The sequence below is a fragment of the Pseudophryne corroboree genome, chromosome 3 (assembly GCF_028390025.1).
Source record: "Pseudophryne corroboree isolate aPseCor3 chromosome 3, aPseCor3.hap2, whole genome shotgun sequence".
Lineage (NCBI taxonomy): Eukaryota > Metazoa > Chordata > Amphibia > Anura > Myobatrachidae > Pseudophryne > Pseudophryne corroboree.
Genome location: NC_086446.1, coordinates 13,094,512 through 13,111,854, shown reverse-complemented (window position 1 = coordinate 13,111,854; position 17,343 = coordinate 13,094,512). Strand labels below are relative to the sequence as shown.

Here is a 17,343-nt window from a genome sequence, read left to right as displayed (position 1 = left end):
CCGCTGTTGATGATGATCGGAATATCACCAGACACAGGGAGTCGCAGAGTGATAAGCTGATGGCCGTAAGTAAGTATACAGGCCCTGACCACAAAGCCACCTCAGCATAAGTCTCAGACCCCTGTGGGTAAGTCAAATGTGGTACTTTGTTATAATTGTCATAAAGAGGGACATTTTGCACGAGACTGTAGAATCAAAAACACACAAAACTCATACCAAACCCCTAGACAACGACATGACACACAAAATTGGGATCAAGGACCGCAGAGACGGAGTTATGAGCCACACGCAGGGGAAACAAGAAGGTATCCCCCAAGAAGAGACTGGCAAGTCTCCGATAGTTCCCATTTACCCCCTTCACAGGTAATAGCTGCCAGTGCGATACAGGTAGGTCACCACACACCATAGGGGTGGGGCCACACCTGCAATCTGCAGCCAGTGAAATTAATTGCGAGCCTTGGAAATGAACCCGAGGTCACAATTGATGTAGCTGGTAAATCTCTAAATTTCCTTGTAGATACGGGGGCGGCCAAATCAGTGATAAATTCGACCGTGGGCATGAGAACCACTGGTAAAACAATTCCAGCCATGGGAGTAACAGGAGTAGTACGACACTATCCTTTAAGCAAACCAGCAGAGATTACGATATGGCCTTTGCATACCAAGCATTCTTTTCTGCTGGCTGCATCGGCTCCGACTAATCTCCTAGGGAGAGATTTACTGTGCAAAATGGGATGCGTCATAGATTGTACTCCTGAAGGTGTGTTCTTGGACATACCCGAAAACCACGCTCAGGAAGTGCAGGATATGCTAGACTCCCCAACAAGATTAATGTCACACACTGTTGTTGTAAATAGGTGTCGGTCCAAGGTAGAGGAAATGATTTCCCAGATACCGGAATCACTTTGGACCAAGGATGGGCAAGACACTGGATTAATGGCAAATGTAGCCCCAGTAGTTGTACAAGTAAAAGATGGTAGGATAGCTCCAAAAATCCCACAATACCCTCTGAAGCCAGAGGTGGAGTTAGGAGTTTACCCTGTAATAGAGCGCTTGCTACAACAGGGCATTCTGGTAAGAGCGTCCAGCACTGCCAATAGTCCCACTTCCCTGTTAAAAAGAGTGGGGGGAGGGGTTACAGACTAGTGCAGGATCTAAGAGGGATCAACAAAATAGTTGAGAGTCAATTCCCCGTAGTGCCAAATCCAGCTGTCATCCTTATGCAAATCCCTCCCACTGCCAAATTTTTCACTGTGATTGACCTCTGCTCCGCTTTCTTTTCGGTACCTCTGCACCCTGACAGTCAATACTTATTCGCATTTACATACAGAGGAGTTCAATACACATGGACTCGCTTACCACAAGGTTTCATTGACAGTCCAAATATTTTCGGCCTTGCATGATTGTTTACAGTCTTTCCAACCTGAGAGTGGATCAATATTAATACAGTATGTAGATGATTTACTGCTGTGCTCAGATTCACTGGAATCGTCCCTGAGAGATACGAAACAACTCCTGTTTCATCTTTCAGACACTGGACACAAGGTTTCCAAAGATAAGTTACAATTATGCCAGACCAGGGTGAAGTATTTGGGACACTGTCTGACACAAGGACTGAGACACCTCACCGCTGATAGAATTCAAGCAATCCGTGACATGACCCTGTCACAAACCCAGCAACAGATTAGAACGTTTTTAGGAATGTGTGGGTATTGTCGTAACTGGATCCGTGGTTTTTCCATACTAGCCCTACCTTTGCAGGAGATGGTCTCATCAAACAAACCCGATCGGATTTCGCACACAGACGAGTCTGAGATGGCATTTGAGAGACTTAAACAGTGCCTAACGCAGGCACCGGCATTAGGTATGCCAGACTATGGGAAACCCTTTGAGCTGTACGGAACAGAGAGTGCTGGGTGCGCGGCAGGTGTCTTAACCCAGAAGCATGGTGATGCCAGCAGGCCGGTAGCCTACTATAGCACTCAGCTAGACACGGTAGCGTAATCCCTCCCCACATGCTTGCGAAGTGTTGCAGCGATAGCATTGCTAGTAAGTAAAAGCGAAGTTGTAGTGCTAGGACACAACCTCACAATTCATACACCACATGCAGTGTCAACTTTACTGAATTCTGCCCAAACCAGGCACGTCTCATCAGCACGGTTTACAAGATGGGAATTAGCACTAATGGCCCCGGTAAACATTACTATAAAAAGATGCAGCTCACTAAATCCTGCAACATATCTCCCAGGTGTGCCTGGACAGCCACAAAGGGTGGAGGATGAGAGTTATGGTGAAGGAGGATTTAGTAAGGACAATGACACACATGATTGTATGGAATATTTGACCCAAAATTTCACGGCAAGGCCTGACATCAGTGACAAACCACTGGAAGATGTAGATGTTACTTTCTACACTGACGGTAGTTGTCACAGACAGACGGACTCGGGAGACTTGTGTACTGGATATGCAGTCGTAGATGACCAAGGTACCATAGAAGCAGAACCGCTAGGCCCACCACACTCAGCACAAGTTGCTGAACTGGTTGCCCTAACCAGAGCATGTGAATTGGCTAAGGGCAAGTCAGCCAATATCTACACAGATTCTAGGTACGCCTTCGGAGTAGTCCATGATTTCGGGGCCCTATGGCGCCTCAAAAATTTCATGACGGCAGCTGGCACACCTGTAGCGCATGCAGCCCACATCAAAAGACTTCTAACAGCGATACAGGAACCTGACAGAGTGGCTGTTATCAAGTGTAAAGCTCAAACATATAGCCAAGACCCGGTATCACTTGGTAACAGCCGAGCAGACGAAGCTGCTAAATCAGCAGCCGGTACCCCCATACAGACAGACATCACACAACTGATGGTATTTAATACTGTAAACACAGAAATTATATGAAATGCAAAATTTGTGTTCACCACAAGAAAAGACAGTTTGGAGGTCATAAGGATATGGCCAGGAGTCCTCAGGACTCTGGACAGACGGACAGGGTAAGCCAGTGGCACCCAGAGCATACCTTCCAAGTCTAGCGGAAGCAGCACATGGGCTGACTCATCTAGGCAAAGAAGGAATGTGTAAGTTGGTAAGAGCTTATTGGTGCGCCCCAGGATTTTCTTCCCATGCGGGTAAAAGAGCGATGACATGTCTCACCTGCTTGAGGAAGAATATCGGAAAGGCAATACCAACAGAGCCATCCCATATCCCTCCGACAGATGGCCCTTTCCAGGTAATACAAATTGATTTCATACAATTGCCACCTTGTGAAAATTTTAAGTATGTATTGGTCTGTATTGACGTGTTCTCAAATTGGGTTGAAGCATTTCCCGCGGCCACAAATACCGCTGTGTTTACTGCAAAGAAAATTGTGCAGGAATTTGTGTGCAGGTATGGCATCCCTAGAATCATTGAGAGTGATAGGGGTACCCATTTTACAGGTGAAGTCTTTCAAACAATGTGTAAGTTGATGGGAATTAATAGTAAGATGCACACTCCGTACCGCCCCCAGGCGAGTGCGAAGGTGGAAAGCGTAAACAGCACTATTAAAAATAAATTAAGCAAAGTAATGACTGAAACAGGACTGTTATGGCCCGAAGTTTTGCCAATCGTATTATACAGCATCAGAACCACTCCCAGGTCCCCTCTTAATCTGTCTCCTTTTGAAATTCTGTTTGGTCGACAACCCCATGTTATGATGAACCCCCAGGATATTTTGAAATGTAACAATGAAGTAACCGTAAAGTAACTTGGTTAAGATGAGTAAGCAATTGAGAAATCAGAATGATAATCTAAAGTTGGTGATTCCTGATTTGCCAGACAGTAATTGTCATGACATTGAACCCGGGGATTATGTAATGATACAGAATTTTCTACGCTCAGGTTGCCTTATTGACAGATGGGAAGGACCATACCAAGTCTTATTAACCAGCACAACAGCATTGAAGGTTGCCGAGAGGGAGACTTGGGTCCATTCGTCTCATTGTAAAAAGGTGTCTGTTCAGGGAAGATTGAGACGACACCTGAGCGCTGAGAATAAAAAGACCGAAGGCGTTTGTCGAGCCAGATTTCTTTTTCCCATTTGTTATTTTCTCCAGTTCCCACCTCCCTACTATTTCCCTTCCCCCTTCTTATTTTTCTCCTTTTACTCCTCTAAGATGGACTTGCCCCAAGAGACTGTAATCCGGATTTTCCTGTTGACCCTGTTGTTGACCAGAGCAGTCTGTTTTGGTGAGAGTACCATGGAGGTCGAGAAAGGATCTGGGATGGGTTCTGATGACCAGAATGGAGGCGTAGATTTCCAAGAGCAGCACAATCACCGAGTAAAGGCGAGTATCAGAAAACGATCTGATAGCATTGACAATAGAAGGAATTGTGAAGGATTGTTAGCTGAAGAGAACTGCATCTGTAGGCACTGTGACAATATAGTTGAGGATGGGTGCATCAAGAAATGTCAGTCCAGTTTTAATATCCATATGGACCGGCATCCATTGAGTGACTATCACTCCTTAGTGGGTAAAGTGTTAAACCAGACAGACTGTTGGGTATGCTCTCAAGTACCTCAAGGTCATAGCAAATCAGGGCTAGTACCATTCCCTTTAACTGTATGAGAGGTACTTGAGCTAAGTGGTGGGAGGCCGGTGGACAAGAGGTTTATTATCTCTAGTCCTCCTAGTTTGAAGCTCCAGCAATATCATGTGGATAGGTCCTTAGTATGCTTTAACATTTCCAATCCCCGAAAGCCGGGAAATTGGGAAGTGTCATGGAGTAATCAAACCATGACATTCTCACATATAGCCGACAGAATGCTCATAGACACAGAGCTTATACGCCAGATAGTCGACAATGGAAGATTTTTCCGGTATAGGTACACTTTAGGAAGTAGGACCATGCGAGTTGGAGAAGTATCACCAGGATACTGTGCACATGTCGTACAAACAGATACCTGTACTAAACAGATGGGAGAATTAGGGTTAGGAGATTTCACATGGAAAATTTGTAACATGGTAATGTCATACTCCGTCCCATATGTTCTCCCCGATGATGCATATTTCATATGCGGGAGGAAGGCGTATAAGTGGCTTGCCCCAAACTCAGAGGGATTGTGTTACATTGGAAAGATACTGCCTGAAGTAATGACTGTATCCCATATCAAAATGAAAGACATTCACCGCGGTGCCCAAGCTCCTTATACTCACACTCATTACGAGCACGTCGTTAAACGGCACCTGATAGAAAGAACAGAGCATCTGGCCTCTGACCTGATCCATGAATCCACCAGAATTCAAGTCCTACTCGCGTTAGATATCACTCGTACCGCTAGAGGAGTGATAAACTATAGATATATATCTGCGCTTGCAAATTTATTATACAATATCACCGAAATGTATGACGACACATTCAGGTATACTGGGAGAGAGTTACAAGCCTACAAAACAGAACTGGTTTAGCATAGGATGATTCTCAATTACCTCACAGCTGTGACAGGCGGGTATTGTGTTACCCTAGCAACTCAATATAGAATAAAGTGCTGCACGTATATTACAAACAGCACTGAGGACCCAGCCGAGGTCATAGACCAAAAGATGGATGACATTTTACAATTAAAGTGGGAGCTCCGAAGGAGACATAATCTCACTCTCGCTGCTGTGGGTAATGAGCTGACCAGTTGGGTGTCATGGTTGAACCCACGAAATTGGTTCTCTGGTTTAGGAGAATGGGCCCAAGGTATTATCATGGATGTAGGGAAATTTCTCTTGTGTATTCTGGGAGTCGTCATATTGGTTGGTCTGATATTTAGATGCATTCGGATTTTAACGAAGTGTCAAGGTAATACCAGAGTAATGAGTCTGAGGAGCGAGGACACTGTAATAACAACAACAAATTTGATTTATGACCCAACGATAGAGACAATGTTGTGATGAAAATGTGATTCCACGGTCCGTTTTTTTCACCCGTTTCTCCTTTGTTTTCCTCCAAGGTACAAAGACATCCGCTTGGAAGAAGAATTTGACAACCTCTTTTATACAGACCATTGATGAACTATGTCACCAACCCCCCCAATATCCCTAGTGACTTAAAATTTTTACGAAAGCCCAAATACTTTAGAGACTGTAATTTTATGGACATTGGAGAAAGCTTTTGTCGCCATTTATAGCAAAAGCATCGAGAGACATTAGACAACATGTACATCAAGACAAGACACCAGACAAGACCTCAATCGGCGAAAGCATACTAAACTCACATAGTTTATGACTGCATTTATAACAATTGCTTCTTATCCTCATTTCTACAACCTTCAGGTAATGACACACATAGTCGACAGGGAATATAGACACATATATCAGCATTCACATGTTCCCCCCATTCATGTATCATCAACTAAATGTGCTCCCCCTTTTGTTGCAACCAAAAGCCGAAAAGAGCTCGGTAAAGTTTGACAGCCCATCCACAGACCCTTAATACGGGATAAGAAGGATTCAAATGTATACTTCGCAATACCTCGAAGCTTGATTTAAAACACGTACGACACGATGATACATGACCCCTCAAACATGAATTCATACACACACGCTTCTACTATCTCACTAGGTCATATTTTTCCCGCCTTCTCCTCTCCTCCCTTTACCCAATCATAAAAAGGTATTTACATGATGACATATATTTTTCTGTTTGAACTGTTTTATTAAGTGGCAGTTATTGATGACTGCCAAAGGGTGGACTGTCAAAGTCAAAAAATATCATGCTACACGTTGCCATATATTCACCCCATGTGCTTGCCCGCTGCACGTGCACATTCTCTCCCGTGCGTACGCATACTCGCAGTTGCGTGACGGTGCCTCCACAGCCGTGCGCTCGGGCGCATGGTATGTGCATTTACGGTAGAGTTTGTGTGCGTCTGGCGGGCAAATCAATCGTTACATAGTAAATCCAAATAGTATGTTTTATAGGTAATGTTCCCCTTAATAATAACTGTAAGTTTGTTTAGCGTAACTGGTCCCTGGACAGAGGAGTTCCTCTTTGCATGATACGAAGGGTCAGACAGGGTTTGAGCGGTGGTGTTTGGTGCCTAACTAAAGAACATTTTATTAGAAACAATCCGGTGCTGGTTATGTAAAGATTAATCGCTCCTGCGTATAGTTATGTCTATTAGTAGTTTCTGGACCTTTACTGTATTTGCGGTTCATTATCCATGCGGCGGGAATCCTGAGATTACCTCCCACCTGAGCAGTTCGATATAGTCACAGTCCACCTGTTCAAATCAACCTATGACCTTTTGTTATAATGCGGGGAGACATTCCTGTGTCCAATGAGCAATGAGATTATAGGTCCCTTTGTAGTGTACTGTATGCAGTGTATATAAGAACAGCCAGCTTGGGCCAGCTCAGTCTACTCTCCACAACGGTTTTCATCATTGACTAACTCGAGAGCTGGTGACCAGGACTGCGCAGCGATCGTTCCCCACGTGTGTAAGTTTCTCTCTGTGACCACTTTATTCTCTGACTGTATTTTGACACGTTCTCTCTCTCTCTCTCTGTTTGTTATGCACACCAGTGCCAGCAGGAATGTACTGGTGTCTGAACGGGGAGGGATGCAAAACAAATGAACTCACAGACAGACTGGGGAATATGACATTACATACACAGAAGGTGATAGAGTAACAAAATAAACACAAAGTGAACAGAGAAGCCCAAAGGCTAAGAAACTGTGTGTCTCCCTAGTATTAGTAATGCTCAGATGGAAAGAAGCGAGATGTTGTGATTTAATACGTAGAGAACCCGAAATGCTGTTGCTAAGGGCAACAGCAAAATCCTAAAGGGTTACCAATGGGTGTGGCAGTAAACTCCTTGGTCAGAGATGGAATAATAGACACAAGGAGAGTCTCCACAATCCTAGTCCTCACTTGCAGTGCACTGGTTCAGATTACTGCCACTAAACTGACACCTGAACACCTTGCACAGTGAGAAAGGATTTTGGCAGGCAAGTCTGAGAATACAACCGCAAACTTGCTAGGTTCACAGAGTAGCAAAAGAACCCCAGCAGGTTAAACGACTGACTCCAGTCTTACTGCTAGGTCTGGATTGGCAGAGTGTAGTACCAAATCCCAAGGCCTATTTGCAGTAAGCAACAAACAAATACAAAGTTACACAGTACTAGCTAACTTTCAGGAACTGACTAACCAACAAAGATTCAGCAGCATCTGCCTAACCTGAGAAGAGGGTTTATAAAGCAGGTGCTGTCCACGCCCCACTCAGACCTCACAGACTGTGAGCACAAAAACCAGCACCGGATCCCCTGCCATGCACAGAGCCTGTAACCACTGCACAGCAAAAGACCCGAACCGGAGTATCAGCTGTGCTCAGGTTACTCCGCTAGCACTTGTCTCCCGGTTGCCATGACGACGTGGCAGCACAGGGCAGGAGACCCTAACACTGTTATTGTTAAGGATTAAGACGCTATTGTATATTTATGTGTAGTTATTCTGTTAGATATTGATGTTAGCCTGTAGTGTATAAGATGTTAACTGTATTTTCCCTTTTTGCATAACTAAACCTCGTTAGTAAAGGTTTTGGAGCCTTAGCAAGGTATTGTGTTTTTATTACATTACTGAGGGTATGCGGAGCGTCTCAATCGCTCAAGCAGCTTTTATATTAACGAGGTTAAGAAGCGTTATATCATAACAGTATTTCAGTAGTAAGGTTTACAGTATAAACTTAATCTTTCAGTGTGTTGCATACAAGGTTTACTGAGTGTCATCCCGTGAGCGTCTGTGTAACGATTTCTAGAGTTCTCTGTGTGTGCGTGCTTGGAAAGATGTCAGCTGAAGCCAGGTGAAAATGAAGTAAAGTTTATTATGGAAAAAGTGGTGGTAAAAATAAATATAAACAGGATGCTTGATTATATGGAACAAAACACGATAAATGGAATATTTCAGGTTAAACATGATGCAAAATAAACATGAAGAAATCCGGTTTTAAATCAAGCAGGGGAAAAATAACATACCAAAAATGAAGTGATCAGGTAGGAATGGAAACAAACTGCAAATAATAGTCCAGAAATGTAGATGCTGAACCGGCAGGGTAAGAAGTCCAGAAGCAAGGCACATGCGTTTTAGCAAACTGCAGGGAAGTATCCAAGAAGCAAATAAGGCAGAATCTGAACAGGGTTACTGGAGAGAGCCCAGTCTCACTCCATACGGAACCACAATGATCTGCAACTAGATCCCTGTGAGCTGGACTTAAATAGCAGCAGGGTGTTGGGCTCCAGGTGCACACAATCAGGAAATTACCCTGCAGAGGCAGTGTGCAGCTGCCATTCAGACCTGAGGCAACAGGTGAAACCCCTAGAGGCAGGAATGAGGTAATGCAAGGCAAAAAACAACCACAAACATTCCTAACATTATCCCCCCCTTAAACAGGCGGATTCCAGACGCCTCAAAGTTCACCTTCTCTTCTTTTTTCCTTTTTTCTTAATGGGTTGCCTAACCCTATTTGAAGGTGTCACAAAGACACTTTTAGGCAATACAGGTCCATCAAAAACGAGTTTCGGATCATCCAGAAGCTCACTCTCAGAGTCGGAGCCACCACCCAGCGGTAGAACTGACCTCTTATTTTCCTGGATGGAATCAAGAGCGGATGGTAAACTTGTAGATGTTAAACTTGCCGAGCAATCTGTGTGAACACCTAGGGATACCTGCCCACATCTGAAAAACTGAGGGCGCTCCCCAGACTGCAAAGGCAGGTTCTCAGAGGGGCACACCTTAGTAGACTCATCTAGGAGAGTGAGGACAGTTGGTGGACTGAATCTTTCGGTCACAGCCTTGAGGAAAGCGGGCAAATCTTGTAACACTGGATCTCCCTTATCTATCAGACCATTTACCCACTTCAAGGCCCTCCCTCTGAATCTCATACATAAGTTAGCGATGATATCTATAGGGGACAAGTCATCAAAACTCAGAAAATATCTGAAGAGAGCTAAACAGTGAGAGATATTTCCGTAAAAGTAAGGCAGTTCCTCAGGCAAATCTTGGATTTCGAACATGGCAGGCACCTCTATCTGGTGCTGGACAGGCGGAACCCCCTCCTGGGGCTGGACAGGCGGAACCCCCTCCTGGGGCTGGACAGGCAGAACCCCCTCCTGGGGCTGGACAGGCGGAACCCCCTCCTGGGGCTGGACAGGCAGAACCCCCTCCTGGGGCTGGACAGGCAGAACCCCCTCCTGGGGCTGGACAGGCAGAACCCCCTCCTGGGGCTGGGCAGGCAGAACCCCCTCCTGGGGCTGGGCAGGCAGAACCCCCTCCTGGGGCTGGGCAGGCAGAACCCCCTCCTGGGGCTGGGCAGGCAGAACCCCCTCCTGGGGCTGGACAGGCAGAACCCCCTCCTGGGGCTGGGCATGCAGAACCCCCTCCTGGGGCTGGGCAGGCAGAACCCCCTCCTGGGGCTGGGCAGGCAGAACCCCCTCCTGGGGCTGGGCAGGCAGAACCCCCTCCTGGAGCTGGGCAGGCAGAGCCCCCTCCTGGGGCCGGACAGACCTTGGCCGGACCTCTGGCAAGGTGGACACCTCTCGGACCTCTGACAAGGTGGACACCTCTCGGACCACTGGCAAGGCGGGCACCTCTCGGACCTCTGGCAAGGCGTGGACCTCTCAGACCTCTGGCAAGGCGTGGACCTCTCGGACCTCTGGCAAGGTGGGCACCTCTCGGACCTCTGGCAAGGCGTGGACCTCTGGCAAGGTGGGCACCTCTCGGACCTCTGGCAAGGCGGGCACCTCTCGGACCTCTGGCAAGGCGTGGACCTCTGGCAAGGCAAGCACCTCTCGGACCTCTGGCAAGGCGTGGACCTCTGGCAAGGCGGGCACCTCTTGGACCTCTGGCAAGGCGGGCACCTCTCGGACCACTGGCGAAGCGGACACCTCTCGGACCTCTGGCGAAGCGGACACCTCTCGGACCTCTGGCGAAGCGGACACCTCTCGGACCTCTGGCGAAGCGGACACCTCTCGGACCTCTGGCGAAGCGGACACCTCTAGGACCTCTGGCGAAGCGGACACCTCTAGGACCTCTGGCGAAGCGGACACCTCTAGGACCTCTGGCGAAGCGGACACCTCTTGGACCTCTGGCGAAGCGGACACCTCTTGGACCTCTGGCGAAGCGGACACCTCTCGGACCTCATGCCGTGAGGCAAGGGCAACGGGGACCTCATGCCGTGAGGCAAGGGCAACGGGGACCTCATGCCGTGAGGCAAGGGCAACGGGGACCTCATGCCGTGAGGCAAGGGCAACGGGGACCTCATGCCGTGAGGCAAGGGCAACGGGGACCTCATGCCGTGAGGCAAGGGCAGCGGGGACCTCATGCCGTGAGGCAAGGGCAGCGGGGACCTCATGCCGTGAGGCAAGGGCAGCGGGGACCTCATGCCGTGAGGCAAGGGCAGCGGGGACCTCATGCCGTGAGGCAAGGGCAGCAGGGACCTCATGCCGTGAGGCAAGGGCAGCAGGGACCTCATGCCCGAAGGCAAGGGCAGCAGGGACCTCATGCCCGAAGGCAAGGGCAGCAGGAACCTCATGCCCGAAGGCAAGGGCAGCAGGGACCTCATGCCCGAAGGCAAGGGCAGCAGGGACCTCATGCCCGAAGGCAAGGGCAGCAGGGACCGACACCCCTCCTGGAGTCGCTGGGCCGGACACCCCTCCTGGGGTCGCTGGGCCGGACACCCCTCCTGGGGTCGCTGGGCCGGACACCCCTCCTGGGGTCGCTGGGCCGGACACCCCTCCTGGGGTCGCTGGGCCGGACACCCCTCCTGGGGTCGCTTGGCCGGACACCCCTCCTGGGGTCGCTGGGCCGGACACCCCTCCTGGAGCCGCTGGGCCGGACACCCCTCCTGGGGTCACTTGGCCGTACACCCCTCCTTTCGAAATTTGAGCACCACAGTGGCATAACTGAGCAGAATTTGGCACTATGGCAGAATGAGAAAAGCTCTTTTTATGTTTGCGAGCAGGACATAACTGAATAAAATGTCCCAACCTGCCGCAATAAAAACAGAGCTTCTTATCCCTTCTATGTCTCCTTTCTTCCTCAGAGAGACTGGGTCGTGGAAAACTCCAAAACTTGCCTTTGCTTACGCTAGAAAAACAGCAGCCAGAATTGAGAGCACCAGACTGATCTTTTCCCCTTTTTTCCTGCGTCTCCTTAAAGGGAGCAGGTAATCTTACTGAATCTTCAGGCAGAGCAGACAGTATCTCTGAAGATAGGATTTGAATACCCTCCAGTTTCTCTCTGAAATCCACCAGCAATGCAGAACTCAAAAACGGCAAAAACTTGAGAGGCAGGGAACCTTTCTGAAGTGAAGCCATTTTATGAGATTCAGCTGAATCAAAACAAAACTCCTGCACACGTTTATTTTGGCAGATCATTCTGTAACGATTTCTAGAGTTCTCTGTGTGTGCGTGCTTGGAAAGATGTCAGCTGAAGCCAGGTGAAAATGAAGTAAAGTTTATTATGGAAAAAGTGGTGGTAAAAATAAATATAAACAGGATGCTTGATTATATGGAACAAAACACGATAAATGGAATATTTCAGGTTAAACATAAATGCAAAATAAACATGAAGAAATCCGGTTTTAAATCAAGCAGGGGAAAAATAACATACCAAAAATGAAGTGATCAGGTAGGAATGGAAACAAACTGCAAATAATAGTCCAGAAATGTAGATGCTGAACCGGCAGGGTAAGAAGTCCAGAAGCAAGGCACATGCGTTTTAGCAAACTGCAGGGAAGTATCCAAGAAGCAAATAAGGCAGAATCTGAACAGGGTTACTGGAGAGAGCCCAGTCTCACTCCATACGGAACCACAATGATCTGCAACTAGATCCCTGTGAGCTGGACTTAAATAGCAGCAGGGTGTTGGGCTCCAGGTGCACACAATCAGGAAATTACCCTGCAGAGGCAGTGTGCAGCTGCCATTCAGACCTGAGGCAACAGGTGAAACCCCTAGAGGCAGGAATGAGGTAATGCAAGGCAAAAAACAACCACAAACATTCCTAACAGTCTGCACCGCTCGTGTTCCACTCGTGGTCACGGCGTCCGCTACGCTAGTGGCGTAGCATTACGGTAGTCGGCCGCCTATAGCGTGCTCGATGCCAAGCGTAAGCCGTGAGCGAACGTGCCGCTTGTGCGTCTCAACCACGGCTAAGCGTCTGCTACGCTAAGTACGTACCCTTACGGTACCCCATACACCAATTGCGTACTAAGTTTCTTACCAATATATAGTGAATGTTATAAGGTAAATAATCAGCTTTATCATAGACAAATATAAAGCTCCTCCCTGCTATGACCCCCTGGTACCGCTGAGGTAATCTGGAGGCTCTCCGGAGGAGCTACGCGTCCCTGCAGTCAGCATCTGTGTTAGCTGCAGTAGGGTAAAATAGCCTCTGTGTGCTGCTGGCTCCGCTCATAGGGCCTAATTCAGACCTGATTACACACAAGCGTCTTTTGCAGTGCTGCAATCAGGTAGTTGCCTCCTAGGGGGAGGGGGTAGTTGATGTGCAGGGGTGTGAACGCTTATGCAGAGAGCTGCACAAACAAAAGTGTCTCTGCACAGCTCAGAACTTACTCAGCCGCTGCGATGATCCGGCCAGGAGCTGACATCAGGAATCCTCCCTCCAAATGGCTTGGCACGCCTGCGTTTTACCAGACACTCCTGCGCATTGCGGAGCATATGCATGCTCAGTTCAGACCCGATCGCACTGCTGCAAAAGCTAGCATGCGATCGGGTCTGAATGACCCCCATATTGAAGCCCTGCCCCTGCAATGGCGCGCAGTCTTCCCGCTCTTCTTTATACTGCCATTATGTGTCTTTTAATCTGCAATGCCAGTCTGGGTACTGTGAACACTTACTGTGCAGTAAGTCTGGAAACTAAGTCCACCTCGTTAGAAGCCGTGTATCTCCGTACCCTAATTCTGCCATAATGGACGGCGACCTGCTAACCAGGACGCCGGCTTAGTACTCACCACTCTTCTGTCTTCTTGCTCTGTTGGGGTGGCGGCGTGCTGCGGGAATGTACGCTCACCGTGGTGGGGTTTGCGAATAGTTTCCTCAGGAGCTAGTGTCCTGTCAGCGGGGAATGGGACCATTAAACCTTAGTAGCAGTGGCGTAACTAGCGAGCGGTGGGCCCAGGTGCGAAAAAATGCTTTGGCCCCTCCATCCCATCCAAGTCCGCCCCCTCACCCCTGGAGAGGATCTGGTGAGGGGGACCTGCTAAGGGCCAGGGAAATGGATACCTAGCAACAGTGCTGTAACTAGTCATTTTAGCGCTGTGTGCAAGAAACGGCATCGGAGCCACCCCCCTCTATAGTAAACAGGGGCAGTGCGTGCCGTAGGCGCGCGCACAAAATATAGGGGCGTGGCCACAAAATAATATCAATTCATATAACGATGCACAGTAGTCTCCATTATTCAAATTACGCTGCACAGTAGCACCACTACACCAGGTAGAGTCCATTTTACACATTACAGCGGACAGATTCCCCTTTTTACACATTACGGCAGACAGCGCCCCCTTTTTTACACATAACGGCAGACAGCGTCCCCTTTTTACACATAACGGCAGAGTCCCCTTTTTACATATTATGGCAGACAGCGTCCACTTTTTACACATTACGGCAGACAGCGTCTCCTTTTTTACACATTACGGCAGACAGCGCCTCCTTTTTTACACATAACGGCATACAGCATCCCCTTTTTACACATTACGGCAGACAGCATCCTCTTTTTTACACATAACGGCAGACAGCGTCCCCTTTTCACACATTGTGCCAGACAGCGTCCCCTTTTTAAACATTACGGCAGACAGTGCCTCCTATTTAACACATAATGGCAGACAGCGTCCCTTTTTTACACATTACAGCAGACAGCGTCCCCTTTTTACACATTATGGCAGACAGCATCCCCTTTTTACACATTAAGGCAGCCAGTCCCCCTTTTTACACATTGTGGCAGACAGACAGAATAGATAGATAGAAAGAAAGAAAGAAAGAAAGAAAGAAAGAAAGAAAGAAAGAAAGAAAGAAAGAAAAGATTATACTTACTGTCTCTGCTGGCAGTCAGGCTCCTCGGTGCAGCTTGATGGTGGATGATGATCCCGGGCAGGGGATAAGGAGGAGGAGGGAGGTGGAGGAGGGAGCTGCAGCAGCGCAGTATAATTGGTGGAGGCGCTGCTGCTGCTGTCCTTCTCCTTCACCATAGGCTGTCCTCTGCTGCTGTGAATGCTGGGATGTGCACCAATTACACTGCGCTGCTGTGGCTCCCTCCTCCACCTCCCTCCTCATCCCCCCCTGTGGTGCAGCGCTCTGCTCCTCAGTGGGCGGTGGACAGCAGCATGTAATGAGTTAGTTTGACTCATTACTTGCCGCGCTGGCTTTGGGCCGCTGGAAAGTGGCGGGCCCCAGTGCAAGGCACTGCTTGCATTGACGGTAGTTTTGCCACTGCTTAGTGGGATTGGGCCGTCCCTTCCCCCCTAAGTCCCATGAAGCATGCAGGCTGGTGCCAACCAGTCCTGCCTGAGAATAGCAAACTTTTAAGATAAATACAGAAAACTCTTCAGGAGCTTCCAGAGATGTGACTGGCTTCGTCGGGCACATTTTCTAAACTGAGTCTGGTAGGAGGGGCATAGAGGGAGGAGCCAGCACACGTTATCAAACTTCTATAGTGCCCATGGCTCCAAGTGAACCCATCTATACCCCATGGTACTAAATGGATTCCCAGTATCCCATAGGATGTAAAAGAAAAAAAAAGTACACTGGCACTCTATGCTATATAAATTCTGTAGTGTAGTTGTTAAAATGAAAGCACACTAATCCTGTATGCTGTAAAATATAGAGGTGTTGCTGTTCAAATAACATTACACTGGCCCTGTATGCTGTAAGAATACAAGGTTGCTGTGAAAATAAAGGGGCACTGTTCTGTGTGCTGTAAGAATACAGGGGCCCTGTGAAAGTTAAGGGGTGCTGTCCTGTGTGCTGTAATAATAAAGGGGTTCTGTCCTGTGAAATGGAGAACAACAATTTGGAGAAAAAATAGTGGAAGATCAGGAACCACTTCCAGTTCCCAGGGCTAGTGCTGAAGCTGACATTGACGATGCAATTCCATCAATGTTGTCTGCTAAATCCAATGCCCAATGTCATAGAGGGCATGTAAAATCCAAGTAGCAAAAATTAATAATCAGAAAAAATTAGAAATGATCTGATGAGAAACGTAAAATTGGCAATATGCCATTCACAACACGAAGTGGCAAGGAAAGGCTAATGTTCATGACTGGTGGTTCAGCTTCTCATGAGGATGGAAGCCCTTCTCCCTCTCGAAAAATATAAAAAAAATGAAGCTTGTTAAAGTACAAGAAAAAAACAACTATGCATTCAGAGATATCACAAATCCCCAAGGAGAGTCCAAGTGTGTCCGTGGTTGCTATGTCTAGGCCTGACCTTCCCAAGACTGTATGGAAAGAGAAGGCTCCTACCGCCATTTGCACACCCCCTGCAAGTACGGGGAGGAGCACCGCCAGTCCATTTGCTGATATTGAGATTGAGGATGTCACTGTAGACGTACACCGGGATGAGCAGGATATTGGTGTAGCTCTGAGGAGGAAGTTGACGATAAGGATTCTGATGGTGATGTGGTTGGTTTGAATAAGACACCAGTGGAGACAGTTGTTGTCCATGGGATGAGAAAGGCCATTGTCATGCCTGGGCAAAATACCAAAAAAGCCACCTCTTTGGTGTGGAATTATTTCTCCACAAATCTGGACAACAGGTGTCAAGCCATGTGTTGCCTTTGTCAATCTGTAATTGTGACCGGATGGTCCAGTACGAAAGCCCTCACCGCTTTCGCGTCTTGTCCCCAGTACACAGAATGGATGTTTAGGTAATTCGGGACTTGACAACATAGGGGATTCCCGCTTACCGTCGGTAACTGCCTGTTACTGACTCCACCCACTGCGCCGTGGGCGGGTTTATGATGCCACTACCAAACTCCTAACCTGCCGTGGCGTTTGAAACCACAGTTCTGCTCTGTATGTGCCGACACATCTCAATCTCACAGAAATGGCTTGTCCACAGACCCCTTTCCAGGTGCCAGGGACATCAGCATCTCAATTCCTAGGTGAGACGCTTCCAAGGCCATTTATCCTCAAACGTAAATGCATTTTAAAATCAACACAGCTTACACATTCCTTCTAAGTGCTGGCATTTGCTGCATTGTAAATGTGCAATCCTACAACTGTGCCTAGAGCATTAAATATACCATGGTGAAAACACAGTATTAAACATATTTTTAAATACCCAGAGCCTAGCACCCACAATACA

At 47.9% G+C, this 17,343-nt stretch overlaps 1 protein-coding gene across 1 annotated transcript in view; it reads left to right on the top strand.

Moving 5' to 3' along the window:
- Positions 1–17,343, top strand: part of LOC135056945 (uncharacterized) — a 904,883-nt gene that overhangs the window by 318,799 nt on the left and 568,741 nt on the right. The gene's annotated exons all lie outside the window — the stretch shown is intronic.